Below are 14,164 nucleotides of genomic sequence, written 5' to 3'. Positions count from 1 at the left end.
TTGCCAGGAAGTGATGGGACCAGTTACCATGATTTTAATTTATTTTTCAATGTTAAGCTTCAAGACAGCTTTTACACTCCCTTCTTTCACCCTCATCAAGAGGCTTCTTAATTTTTCTTCACTTTCTGCCTTAAGAGTGATAGTATCTCATATATGAGACTGTTGATATTTTCCTGGCAACCTTAATTCTGACTTTTGATTCATCCCACCTGACATCTTGCATTTTGTACTCTATATGTAAGTTGAATAAAGAAGGTGATATAATACAAAGGCTTGTACTCCTTTCCTAACTTTAAACCAGCCAGTCATCCCATGTTGGGTTTTGACTGAAGGAGGTGGAGGACTATATTTAATACTATGAATCACCAACCTTTGTAACAAATGAAGGGAGGTGAATTTTCTCGGCACTTCTATGGGGGCACATTGGCAACTATGTTTTGTCATGATGATGATGATGATGATGATGATGATGATGATGATGATGATGATGAGATAGTATTTACATAGTGCTTAAAAGTTTGGAATTAATTTTACATGTTATCTCATTGGATCTTAACCCTGTGAGTTAGGAGTTATTGCTATTCCCATTTTATAGATAAGGAAACTGGGGCTGAGAAAGGTTAAATAACTTTTTCAGAGTCACACTTGCAGAGCATGTTTGAGACAGGATTTTAACTCAGGTCTTTCTGAATTGAAGTCCAGCACTCTGTCTCCTTTGCCATCTAGCTGCCACAACAATTTTTTTTTAAAGCACTCAGGGTTAAGTAACTTGCTCAAGGTTACACGGCCAGTTATTTCTGGGTGTGGTGCTGAGTATCTGAGCCTGGATTTGATCCAGGTCATCCCGACACTGGAGCCGGTGCTCTTACTCGCTGAGCCACCTGGCTGCCCCTAAGCAATTGGGGTTAAGTAACTTACTCAAGGTTACACGGCCAGGTGTTTCTGGGTGGGTGCTAAGTGTCTGAGCCTGGGATTCGATCTCCAGGTCTTCTCAACACTGGAGCCGGTGCTCTTACTCGCTGTACTACCTGGCCACCCCACACAACAATTTATTTTTATTTTTCATCAGTTTCATTTTTTATTATTGTCATAATCACTGTATGTACTGATTTCCTTGTTCTTCACTGTGTGGTAATTAAAATTGTTTATGTTACTCTGAGTACTTTATATTTATTGTTTCTCAACATAAAAAGCATACATAACATGTATATATTACAATTTCTTTAGCTATTCTCCAGTTGATGGTCACATACTTTATTTCCAGGCCTTTGTTACTTTGAATGTTTTTCTTATACATGAGAACTTTCCTTCTATTTTTGACCTCCTGAGGTGATATACCTAGCAGTGGGGCAAAGATTATGGGTATTCTAGTTCCATTGTTAGCTTGATTCTCAATTACTTTCCAAAGTAGTTTGGGGCACAAGACCTATCTCTCCACTCTAATGCTCCCTCCTCTTACATATTAGCATACCTATATTTATGCAGATCTTCCATTTCCACTTTTTGGCAACATTGCCAAGTTGTTAGATAAATTACAGATTTACTTTGCTTTATATTTTCCCCTTATTATTAGTAATTTTGATGAGTCTTTCATATAATTGTTGAGTTTATAATTGAGAATTTTAAAATAATTTATTTTGAGAATTATCACGTCTTTTGGAGAATTATTTATTCATATCCTTCAATCATTTATCTATTGGGGAATTGTCCTTATATATTTGTGCTAATTACTTATGTATTTTTAATATCTGATATTCTTATTAGAGATACTATAATTAGAGACAGGAATAGAAAACTTTTTTCCAATTCAGTGTACCTTCCTATCATAGTTCCATGGATTCTGTCCATGAAAAGTTTTTTCTTGAATTTTATGTAATCATAATTACATATTTTTTATTTTATATCCTCATTCCTTCTTTGTTATGAAATTCTTCCTAGACATTGTAGTGAGAGAAACTTCCATGTATTTTCCTCCTTTTTTGTGATATATCCTTTCATATTTAAATTGAACATCCATTAGGAATTCATTTTAGTACTTTGTGTAAATTACTTATTTAAGGCTTAAATTTTTTTAAAGAAACAAATTACTTTTTCGTTTCCCCAGAAGTTTCTGTTAAACGGGATGATTTCCCCAAATTATTTAAGTTCTTAAGTTTCTCAAGTAAAGGTTCTTGTGTTATATTATGAGTTCTACGGATATTATTTTTTATTTTTGAAAACATTTTGGAAAAATCTGGGTCAAGAGGCACCATTTCCCATACCCCAGGGTTAGAGGTGACTACAAATAACTAAGCTATCACCACAAAAAATACACAGGCAAAGGAGAAAGAGTCCAACCAACTACATAAACCTATTATGGTAATACAGGTGATTAGGGTTCATCTTCAGAGGAGGATATTGAAGTAAAGAAACCCCCAAAGAGTAACATCAAATGGTCACCTGCCCAAAAGGAATTTATAGAAGACCTTAAAAAAGACTTTAAAAATCAAATGACAGAGATGGAGGAAAACCTAAAAAAGAAAATAATAATAATCCAAGAAAATCAAGAAGGGTATTAAAGGAAATTCAACCAACTCGAAAAAGAGATCCAGAATCTTAAGGAAGAAAATGACATCTTAAGAATTAGAATTGGGCAAAGTGAAGCCAGTGAAACTATAAAAGATCAAGAAATGATTAAATAAAATATGAATAATGAAAAAAATCAAAGAGAAAGGGAACATCGTATAAGAAAAACAAAAGATTTGGAGAATAGTTCAAGAAGAGAAAATATGAAAATAATTGGGCTAACTAAAAGTTATGATAAAAAAAGAATCTTGATACAATAATACAATAAATAATTAAAAGACATTGTCCTGAAGCATTAGAACAAAGGGGAAAAGTAGAAATAGAAAAAGTCCATCAATCACCACTTAAAAGAGACTATATGAGAAAAACTCATAGGAATATCATAGTCAAATTCTGAAAGCCCCAGCTCAAGGGAAAACTATTAAAAGGATCAAGATTAAAACAATTTAAATATGATGGCACCACAATTAGAATTATACAAGACCTAGCAGCAGAAATATTAAAGGACCACATGTCTTGGAACACAACATTTTGAAGAATAGAAGAGCTGGGGCTTCGGCCAAAAATATCATACCCTGCAAAGTTAACTATTATGGATATTTGATAAAATCTCAGATTTTCAAAACTTTATCAAAAAAACTTGAACCTAATAGACAATTTGACATAAAAGAACCTGTATAAATATAAAGTACATAAAAAAACTGATTATAAGGGATCCATAAGGACAGTCCGCTTACTTTTTATATATGTAAAATGTAAAATTTATGTCTAAGATTCTTATTAATAATTGGGTAGTTTACAAGAAAGATTGGGGAAAACCTGGTCATGATATGAATTTAAAAAGTAAAAACATTTAGTAATAGCTAAAAAGAGTAATTATTTTATACAAATGAAGTACAAGAGAAAGAATTGATGCATAGGAATTAGATGGGGGAGGAGAGCTTGTAGCTCTGGTAACCTACTTTCATAGGGAATGTGTGTAAGAGGGAGCAATACATACATACATACATACATACATGTATATATATATATATGAGCATAGAAGTCTTCTAAATTCAGAAGAAATAAAATGGTAGGGACATAGGGAGGGGTAGAGGACAAAGGAGGGATCTTTAGAGTGGAGGATAAGAGAAGAGGTAAATAGGGGTATAGAAAGGTGTTTAGCTTTATGGGAATGGGAGGATAGGGGAGGGATCTGTTGAAACATGTAGGCAAGTCATAGGATGGCAAGGTAAGGGATAAAGGTAAAGTAGAGGAGGCAGGAGGATAGAAAACAAGAGATATGCATATATATGAAAACAAAGATCAGGAGTAGAATAGGTTTGGAAATGCATATGTTTATATATGTATGTATATATGTATATGTGTATGTATATATCTATAGCTATGGAGAAACATATCTAAACTTTATTGTCACCTTCTGGGGGGGGAGGTTGGGAGAAGGGGAAAAAAAGAACAAAATAAAAAGTGAACAGCAGATCTTATGGGAATGGGAACCTGAAGATGTTCCCTGCCTCTTGGCCCTTTGATAGGTTTGTGACTCTGATCTGTGACCTCCCTTATTTGTGACTTGTGACTTCCCTGATTTGAAAATATACTCTGCCCCCTAATAGGCTGAATGTGGTCCCATGGAGCTTGTGGAGGGAGACTTATTTTTCTGGAATGCCCATACCTTGTTACTTTGTGATTGGGCAGTGGGTCAAGAGGGTTGTGACATTCTCTGAGCCAGAAGAAGGCTATATATACCCTGATGTGAGGTTTTGCTTTGGGGCTCACTTTATGAACAGTTGTGTGATTTGGTCAGATGAGACTCTGGGCAGCCGTTGAATCTCCTGCTTTGAAAACCCAGATGTTGGTGTTTCCCTCTCTGGTAACTGACTAGGTATGAATGTAATGGTCAGAGAGCTGGAAGCCCTGTCTGCAGATCTGTTTCTCTGTTTGTATTTTTTGTCTGCTTGTAACTTCTGTTTGTATCCTCTGAAGTTTTGGATGCTGACCTTTTCCCCTTGAACTATGTAAACGGTATATGATTGATTAAAGTGAGATTGTTAGCCCAGTTTGAGTTGCTTTCCTTTAAAAAAGCATATCTAGGGATCTGTGCTAGCAGCCATCCTGGGTATGCTCGGGTGCTTGCTGCTACACAGAGAACAACAACAAAAAAACTCACAAGGAAGCAAAGATGGACAATTTTCAAACAAATATTATTTATCATATAGGTTTTCTTGAAATGAAGTTATTGTTACATATTTTGAATCTTCTCATGTTCTTCTATGCACATAAGATGCTTTTATTTCTTTCTAACTTTGTATTTGTTTCAATATTTAAGTTTATGATGTTTCTGTTTCTTTTCTCTATTTTTTGTTTGTGTTCTGGCATTTGAGTCTAATATAAAATTTGGGGAATAAAACACATTAAATAATTAAAATGGTTACTAATTTATAATGTTAGTTGAGTTCTGAAAGTGTTATTCTTTATTATAAATTTTTCACTACTTCCCTCAAGATTATGTATAATTTTTTGAAATGGATTTTGTTATCAATTTGTCAAGCTCTCTAAAGCATTATTTTGGAAGTCTGGTATAGTATATAAAAACTTTTTGGTTATTCTTTTTAGAAATAGCTGCACAACAAAAGCACGAACAATAGATGTTCCTCTGTTTATTTGTTATTAATTCTCTAAAGAGTGCCTTACAAGGTACTTAAATGTTTTCAGTGTGCCATTGACTCTCAGATTTTTTAGATATTTTATAGTTATTTTGAATGAGATTTCTCAATAGAAATGAGATCTTATGTTTTAGGATCATAGATTTAAGGATTGAATGCATCTTTCAAGTTATCTTGTCTAACTCCCTTATTTTACAAATGAAGAAACCGAGATCCGGAGGCTAAATGACTTGCCCAAGATCTTCCAGTGCCACAGGTGGGATTGATTTGAACCCTGGTACTTGGATTCTAAATCCATTGCTTTTTTACTGTGAAATGGAGTCTTCCTGGATTTTGTTACTGCTATATAGATATGGATTTATTTGTATCATGCTACTTGACTAAAGTTATTGATTGTCTCAATTAGAAATTCTTAACTGATTTTCTGAAGGTTTATAAATAAACTATCATTTTTTGCAAGTAGGAATTTTTATACCCTTTATTTCTTTGTCTTGTCTTATTGCTGTTGCTAACATTTCTAGAATTTATGTCACATAACAGTGAGAAAGGGATACATTGTTGCTTTCACATTCCTGAATTTACTGAGAAAGGATTATGTTTTGTCTTATTGCAAAGAATGATAGTTTTTGTTTTTAGACAAACAATTTTTACCATATCAATAAGTTTTTCTTCTATAGCTATGTCTTATGGGGTTATTTTCCCCTAAATTTTATTTATTTATTTTTAGTTTTCAACATTCATTTCCACAAAATTTTGAGTTACAAATTTTCTCCCCATCTCTCCCCTAGCCCCCAACCCAAGATGCCAAGCATACTGAATACCCCTTCCCCCAGTCTGCCCTCTCTTATATCCCTCCCATCTCCCTGATTACCCTCTTCCCCCTTACTTTCTTATAGGGTAAGATGGATTTCTATACCCCATTGCATGTGTATCTTATTTCCCGGTTGCATGTAAAAACAATTTTTTAACATTTGTTTTTAAAACTTTGTTTTCCAGATTCTCTTCCCTCTCCTTTCTTCACCAACTCCCACTGGGAAGACAAGTAGTTCATTATAGCTTATACATGTGTAGTTATGAAAAACATTGTAGTAGTCATATTGTGAAAGACTAACTATATTTCCCTCCATCCTATCCTACCCCCCCGTTATTCTATTTTTTTCTTTGACCCTGTACGTTTTCAGAAGTGTTTTCTTCTGACTACCTTCTCCCCCAATCTACCCTCTCTTCTGTCATCCCTCCCTCTTATCCCCTTCCACCCTACTTTCCTATAGGGTAAGATACCCAATTGAGTGTGTATGTTATTCCCTCCTTAAGCCAAGTCCGATGAGAGTAAGGTTGACTTTTTCCCTTTCACCTCCCTGCTCTTCCCCTCCATTGTAACAGCTTTATATTGCCTCTTTTATGTGAGATAATTTACCCTACTCTATTTCTCCCCTTTTCCTTCTCCCAATATATCCCTCTCTCACCTCTAAATTTTATTTTTAATATGTCATCCTTATGGGGACTTGTTAAAGCAGAAATGAGCACTATACATTGTTAATAAACTTTTTTTCTTTATCTTTTAAAGTATAATGTGGTTTGAGGTCTCTTTGTTTTTAATTTTATTAATTAGGTCAATTGTTGACCCATTTTGAACTATCCTTGAATCACTACATATAAATCCAAATTCATCACAATAATTTAAAAAATATATATTTTATAATATTTTTGCACCCGTATTTGTTGATATCCATTTTCCTTTTTATTTGCTTTAATCTTCTTTGTTTAAATATAAGAACATTAGTCTCAAAGAAGGAGGATGGTGGTGATTATTTTTGTGAATAATTGTTAGTACAGGTATTAATTACTCTTTAAAAGTTTGACATAATTAACTTCTAATTGTGTCTGGATCTGGGGTTATTTCTTTGCTAGCTCCTTTGCAGTTTATGCCTTTCTTTTTTTGATGTTATATTGTTTGTGTTCTCTATTTTGCTTTTGTTTTATAGGTTAAAGATTAAAAGGTAGATGGGAATGTAGAGGAATATAGTATCCTCATTTTACAAGTGAAGGTATGGCAATTAATTAGGATATGGCTGAACAAGTTGTGCTATATGATTGTGATGGAATACTACAGTGTTATAAGAAATGATGAGCTCAGTGATTTTAGTAAAACCAGAAAACCCTTCCATGCAATAATGAAGAGTAAAATGTGCAGAATCAAGAAAACACTGTATATAGTAACAGCAGTATTGTTTTAAGAGCAACTTTGAGCTAATAAGTCATTTTGTCTATTATAAACACCCAAATTAACTATAAAGGACATATGAAGAAAGATGCTATCCACATCCAGAGAGAGAATGGATAAACAGAATTATGTATAGAATAATTGTATACATATGCCTATTTGTGTCTAATGGTAACCATCTCTAGGGCAGGGGTGGGGAGGGAAGAAAAAAAATAAAAAAAAATTGTATGATAATTTTTTTGTATATTTGAAAAGAATAGCAAGTTGTACATTGTAGATTTGCAGTTTCATGTACAATCACCCTTTTTATTGGACTACATTATGGAAGTGCTGGTTTTATTCCACAAAGTAAAAATAAAATTTAAATAAATAAATGATATGACTGAGACACACTGAGATTAAGTGTCTTGCCCACATTCTCACAGAAAATGACAAATATGGGATTTAAACCCAGGTCTTCTGATGCTAGATCAAGTGCCCAATCATTTCTTTCCTTTAAATTCACAGTTTTGATAACATTGTATATGTTAGATCCAGATTATTTTCTTCTTTTTCAGTAAGGCTATGTTATATAAGATCAAATTACTTTAAATTCTTTTTATAGTGTTTAACATTTTTATATTTCTTTCATTTTTATCTTATCTCTTTGTCTTCTATTTTATTTGTTACTCTATTTATATTGTTTGGTAATTCAGTTATTTTTTCTTTTGTTAATTTCGATTTTGTGTTAGTTGGTAATGGTTTATTGTTTATGGCATTTTTCAGTATAATACTTTTCTGGATTATCTCTCTTGATATTGAGAAGTTTATTTATTTATTTTTTTTAAGCAATCGGGGTTAAGTAACTTGCTCAAGGTTACATGGCCAGTTATTTCTGGGTGTGGTGCTACATATCAGAGCCCAGATTCGATCCCAGGTCATCCCGACACTGGAGCCAGTGCTCTTACTCACTGAGCCACCTGGCTGCCCCTAAGCAATCAGGGTTAAGTAACTTGCTCAAGGTTACCCGGCCAGTTATTTCTGGGTGTGGTGCTGAGTATCTGAGCCTGGATTTGATCCAGGTCATCCCGACACTGGAGCCGGTGCTCTTACTCGCTGAGCCACCTGGCCACCCCTAAGCAATCAGGGTTAAGTAACTTGCTCAAGGTTACACGGCCAGGTGTTTCTGGGTGGGTGCTAAGTGTCTGAGCCCTGGATTCGATCTCCAGGTCATCCCGACACTGGAGCCGGTGCTCTTACTTGCTGTGCTACCTGGCCGCCCCGAGAAGTTTATTTTAATATGATTCTTTTTTCTCCTTTATTTTTATTTGATTTAAAAATTTTTACATTATATTCATTTCAAATAGATCCTTGCTTTCCCCTCTTCTCTCACCAGAGTACTGTTACTTGTAACAAAGGATTAAAAAAAGACAGAATTAAGGAGGGGGGGAAAGGAGCCAGAAAAACTAAGTAACATATTAACTTAGTCTAATAGTATAATCAGTGTTCCACATCTATAGCCCTTTATTTCAGTCGATGAGGGAAGGAGATTCATTTTCTATTCCCTTCTTCAGTGTCAAGTTTGATCATTAGTGTTGTATCCTATTTAGTTTCATTTTCATTTTTATTGTTATTCTTTGTATTTACATGTTGCACAAATTGTGTACAATTGTTTTCCTGCTTCTGCTCAATTTACTTTGTATCAATTCATATAAATCTTTGCATGTTTCTCTGTAGCTGCTAGTTTCTTATAGTATTATAATTAAATAGTTGAAATTCATCATATCTATTCTCCAGCATCATTCCTTATTTTTGACATTATAGATAGATTACTTTTTTGAATGATCCTCAGCTTCAAGTTTTCAGAGACTCAGATATTCTGTGATTCACAGTCATACAGAATTACCTGAAGAAAGGTGATGTAAAAAAAAGATGATCCTTTGTTTCAGGAAAACAAAGCTTGACAAAGGGGTGTCATTAAAAGAATCTTTCCATTAGCTGTTGAATTTTCTCTAGGCTATGTGATTTTTTCTTATTCCAGAGGATTTCCTGATTCCAGAATTCAGCTTCCTGCATCTTAAATTGCTTAGTTGCAATCTGAAAAAGACTAACAATTTTTCTAAGGTGTTTTATATTTGTAAAATCATATTATACTACAATTGACTGAGAGGTATAAAGAATACAAAATCTTACTTTGTTTATTGTTTGTGTATCATAAAGTGTAATTTAATTTGGTAGAGCAGAGTTCTGTTGGAAAAAGATCTCCAAAAAGGTGTTTTCTATACAGGCAAAAATCATATAAGAGTTCTTGGCAGTGGAAGTTTGTAACTTGGGAGTTCTCCAGATCAGGGAAGTCACAAATCCAGTCCTTATCCCCTTTACTATCCTAGCCTTTACACTAAACATTTTATGGAAAAAAATGGAATATGTCCACCTAAATAAAATAAGAGCTAGGCAGAGTTCAATTACATCTTTTTCTGGTAGGATCTAGTCTCCTCACATAATGTGCATATAGTTTTAAAGAAAATAAGTTGTTCAGTTGTCTCTGACTCTTTGTGACCACTTATGGTGTTACCTTGGCAAAGGTACTGAAGTGGTTTGCATTTTTCTTCTCCAGATCACTTTACAGATGAAGAAACTGAGGCAAATAGGGTCTAGTGACTTGCCCAGGGTCACATAGCTAGTAAGTGTTTGAGGCTGGATTTGAATTCATGAGGATGAATCTTCTTGATTCTAAACCTATGCTTATCTACTGCTACCCTAACATGACCCACATGATGTGTCTGTAGTTTTAAAGAAAACAAGTTAGGAGCTTTTAGTTGGGTACTCTTAAACACTCTCCTCTTCAGCTATAGCATATTGTGTCTCACAGACACTGCTAATCAATAAAACAGAATTAAGTCCTGTTCTCTACTTCTCATTTTTAATGCCAATAAAGCCTGCAACTGTGATTTAGATCTTGATTCCATCCTAGTGGCCAACTTACTCTGAAACTGCAGCTTTTAATCACAGTTTAGATTGTAATTGATTTGCCTCTTTATTGTGCAGTCAAAGAAATCATGAGCCTTGGATCAAATGAATGCCAGCTGAGGGGCTCAAAAACCCCCCCAGATTTTATTTCACAAAAAACGTAAAATATCATAGAAAAATCTAACTTAGGAATTCTATATCAAGTTTGTACTAGCTAAGTTTCAAAATAACTGTGAAATCAGCCTCCTGGTATTATTAATTTTTTTTTATTTTTAAATATATTCTGGTGTAACAGCAAGCACCCTAGGAAACCCTGGATGGCTGCTAGCACAGATTCTGCTTTTCTAAAGGAAAGCAACTCAAAAGGCATTAACAATCTAACTTTAGTCTAACATCTCTCTCTCTCTCTCTCTCTCTCTCTCTCTCTCTCCCTCTCTTTCTCTCTTCCTCTCTCCCTCTCAAGCTTCTCTTGTACTCCAAGTGAGCTCCATTAATGGAAAAGGGAGATCTTCAAATTCCCTAGCCCTATTAAGGGACAGAGAAGATCTTCAAATTGCTGGTCAGAGTGATAAAAGGAGAAAGTGGAAGACATACCGTGTTTCCCTGATAATAAGACCTATCCCAAAAATAAGCCCTTCCCTTACTGTGTAAGATTCCTCTAAAATAAGCCCTCCCCCCAAAATAAGCCCTATTGAGATTGCTACTGTAGTGAAGGTGATCCCCTGCACTACACGCTACATTACGGTACCCTCTGTATGCACCGTCCCTTCCCCCCCCCCCGGGTGAAATGCATGGCGCGCTCTGACCTGCATCCAATCAGAGCTGCAGCAGTGAGCGCGTCATCCTGTTCTTCCCCAGTGATTTGCTTGCTGGCGCCATTGAGAGCAGTGCCACGGAGGAGAGCTGAGGCAGGACAACATAAAACCCGGTATGTAAGCGGGAGTGAGGGGGCATGATGGAGGATAAAAAGGGCATGATGGAGGAAAAAAGAAGAACTCAGGGGGCATGATGGAGTGAAAAGAAGGACTGATGGTCATAATTTTATTATTCTGTCTGTTTTGACCCCCAGACATGAGTACAAAAAGGAAGAGGTATACTGTTGAGTATAAGAAAGCAATTGTAGAGGAGTCACATGGCAAGAATCTTGCAGTTTTCTGTAAAGAAAAACTTTTGGATCTTTGAATGGTCAGAAAATGGAGAGCAGATTATAATAACCTCAATCAACAGGTGGATGAGGGAAAAGGGAAAAAGCGCAGGTCTGGATCAGGTCAGCAGCCCTTATATCCTGACTTGGAGATCCTCATTGGTGAATGGATTGCTGACAGGAGAGCAAAGGCCTTGGTTGTGCACAGGGCTGATATTCAAGCATTTGCCCTTTCAATGGCACCAGAGTTTGAAATGGTCTCAGGATTCAAAGCATCACAACACTGGTTGGACGGTTTCCTTCAATGGTATGAACTGCCCCTAAGAAGATCAACAACACTGTTTAAGCTGGAAGATGCTGAAGTTATTAAACGTGCACTTGCATTCAAGTCCTTTATTGATAGGATTGACATTTCCAAGTACCAAACCTGCAATATGATTGCTATGGATGAAACTACAGTGTTTATGGGACAAGGATCTCAAACAACAATTCATCACAGGGGTGCAACGTCAATCTACATTCCCACCACTGGCTATGAAAGTGCATGGGTCACCTGTGTTTTGGCAATTCGTTTGGATGAAAAGAAAGCCACACCTCTAATCATCAGTAAGGGCAAGAAAGATAAGATTGAACTTGTATCTGGCATTTACGTTCTTGAAACCGAAGAAGCCTGGTGTACACAAGCCGTTATAAGAAAGTGGGTTGATTTAATGCTGCCACTTGTTATGCGAGGTAACCAAAGAGGTCTGATAGTCTGGGATTCAGCCAGCACTCACCACGCTAAAGAAATGAAGAACTTCCTTGCAGAGAGAAGAATAGATCAAGTAATGATTCCTGCAGGAATGACTGCCTATCTCCAGACCCTTGATATTGCAATAAACAAGCCATTCAAGGACCATTTGCGCATGGAAGTCAATGACTACATTGAAAATAGAATGGAAAGAAATCAGCGTGGAAACTTTGTGAAGCCCTGTCTGCAAGAAGTCGTGACTTGGGTGAAGAAGTCATGGGATAAAATTACTGACAGCTGTGTCGCCAAGGCACTACGAGCAGGTTACCTGGACAAGACATATTCATTTAAAGAGAGCTATATTGCTGGACATGACAGATTGGGTTCCACTTCTTCTGAAGGAAATGGAGGCGCAAGACATCCAGAACGGAATTCAGGGTATGGACACTTATTTATGACGATGTTGTTGAAGAAGATGACATGATCATTATTGAATAAAGGTACATTTTTTTGTTCACATTTACCTGTTTATTAAAATTGCTGTCAATGTTCATTAAAATAAGCCCTCCCCTGAAAATAAGCCCTCTGGTGTTTTTCTGTCCAAAAAAAATTAATAAGACAGTGTCTTATTATTGGGGAAACACGGTAGTACAAGAAACCCTTCATACCCCCCTTTTTTGGTGATGGAGTTCTGTAACAGTGATCTCTGGACTACAAGAATGATATAGGCATGCACAGATGCAGATTTGATTTTTTCACATACACACCCACACACAACCCATAATACTAGGGGAAATTCTATTACACAGGCAAGTACATTTCATGGAAATAATGTTATAAGTTTTATAAATGGTCTGAGCAATGTTACTGTAGAATTTCCTATCATCACTATGGGTGACCACAGAGACCACCTCCCAAGGTTAGAGTTAGAGAAAGACATTCAGAGTGTCCATTTAGGGTACTTTGGTCATTAAAATCTGTACAGGTTGGTATTTACTATATTTCTAATCCAACCTCTACTCCATTCTGTGAGGGGAGAAATCTCACTATTTCCCTGTCATCTTTAATTCCTTCCAGTGCCTACATGAGAAGTCTCTTTTCTGATTGTAGAATATCTGGACCTATTACAGAAATACTAGAAAGTACTCAAACTAGTGATGACATCTGAATTTACTTCAGTGTCTATATACAGAGAAAATTCTCTAAAGTACTCTGAGGGCTTTTCCTTAACCAGTATTGTTAGGGCAGCTAGGTGGCTCAGTGGATAGAACACCAGCTGTGGAGTCAGGAGGACCTGGGTTCAAATCCAGTCTCAAGCACTAGCTGTGAGACCTGGGGCAAATCACTTAACCCTGTTTGCCTCAGTCTCCTCATTTGTAAAATGAGTTGGAAATGGCAACCACTTCAATATCTTTCTCCAAATGGGGTGACAGAGAGTTGAACAGTGTGAAAGCTATATTCAAGGTAAGAGTCCCTCAGGAAGCAGCTTGGTTGTTTAGAAAGGTTTTTTAACTTACTTTCATATCTGTGCAGCCCAAATCATAATTTTTGTTAATGTAGCATACTATATTTACATACTATATATATAAAAATATGGTATATTTGTTCTCGTTCAGTTAAAGGGAGTAAAGAAATAATAGAATTAACTCCCCTTAAATAAAAATAGTTGGGAAGATACCTGAACTGCCTGATTTCTTTCTCAGAACACTTGATCATTTGCATGAACCTTCCTGACCCCTACCTTGTGAAATAGGTTTATGATTGGTTTCTGGGATTAAGAAGATTTATCTTTTTTATCATATGGTGTAATGCGAATGTAAATTTGGAAGATCTTCCCTGCCCCTAGGCTAAAGTGCACCTGAAGCCTGGGGTGGGAGGCTTGTTTTTCA

Source organism: Petaurus breviceps, unplaced genomic scaffold, assembly GCF_028583685.1.
Source record: "Petaurus breviceps papuanus isolate PSGF00001 unplaced genomic scaffold, PetGlider_PUasm1.0 38, whole genome shotgun sequence".
Lineage (NCBI taxonomy): Eukaryota > Metazoa > Chordata > Mammalia > Diprotodontia > Petauridae > Petaurus > Petaurus breviceps.
The sequence above is the reverse complement of the archived record's forward strand: the minus strand, read 5'-3'. Positions refer to the sequence as shown.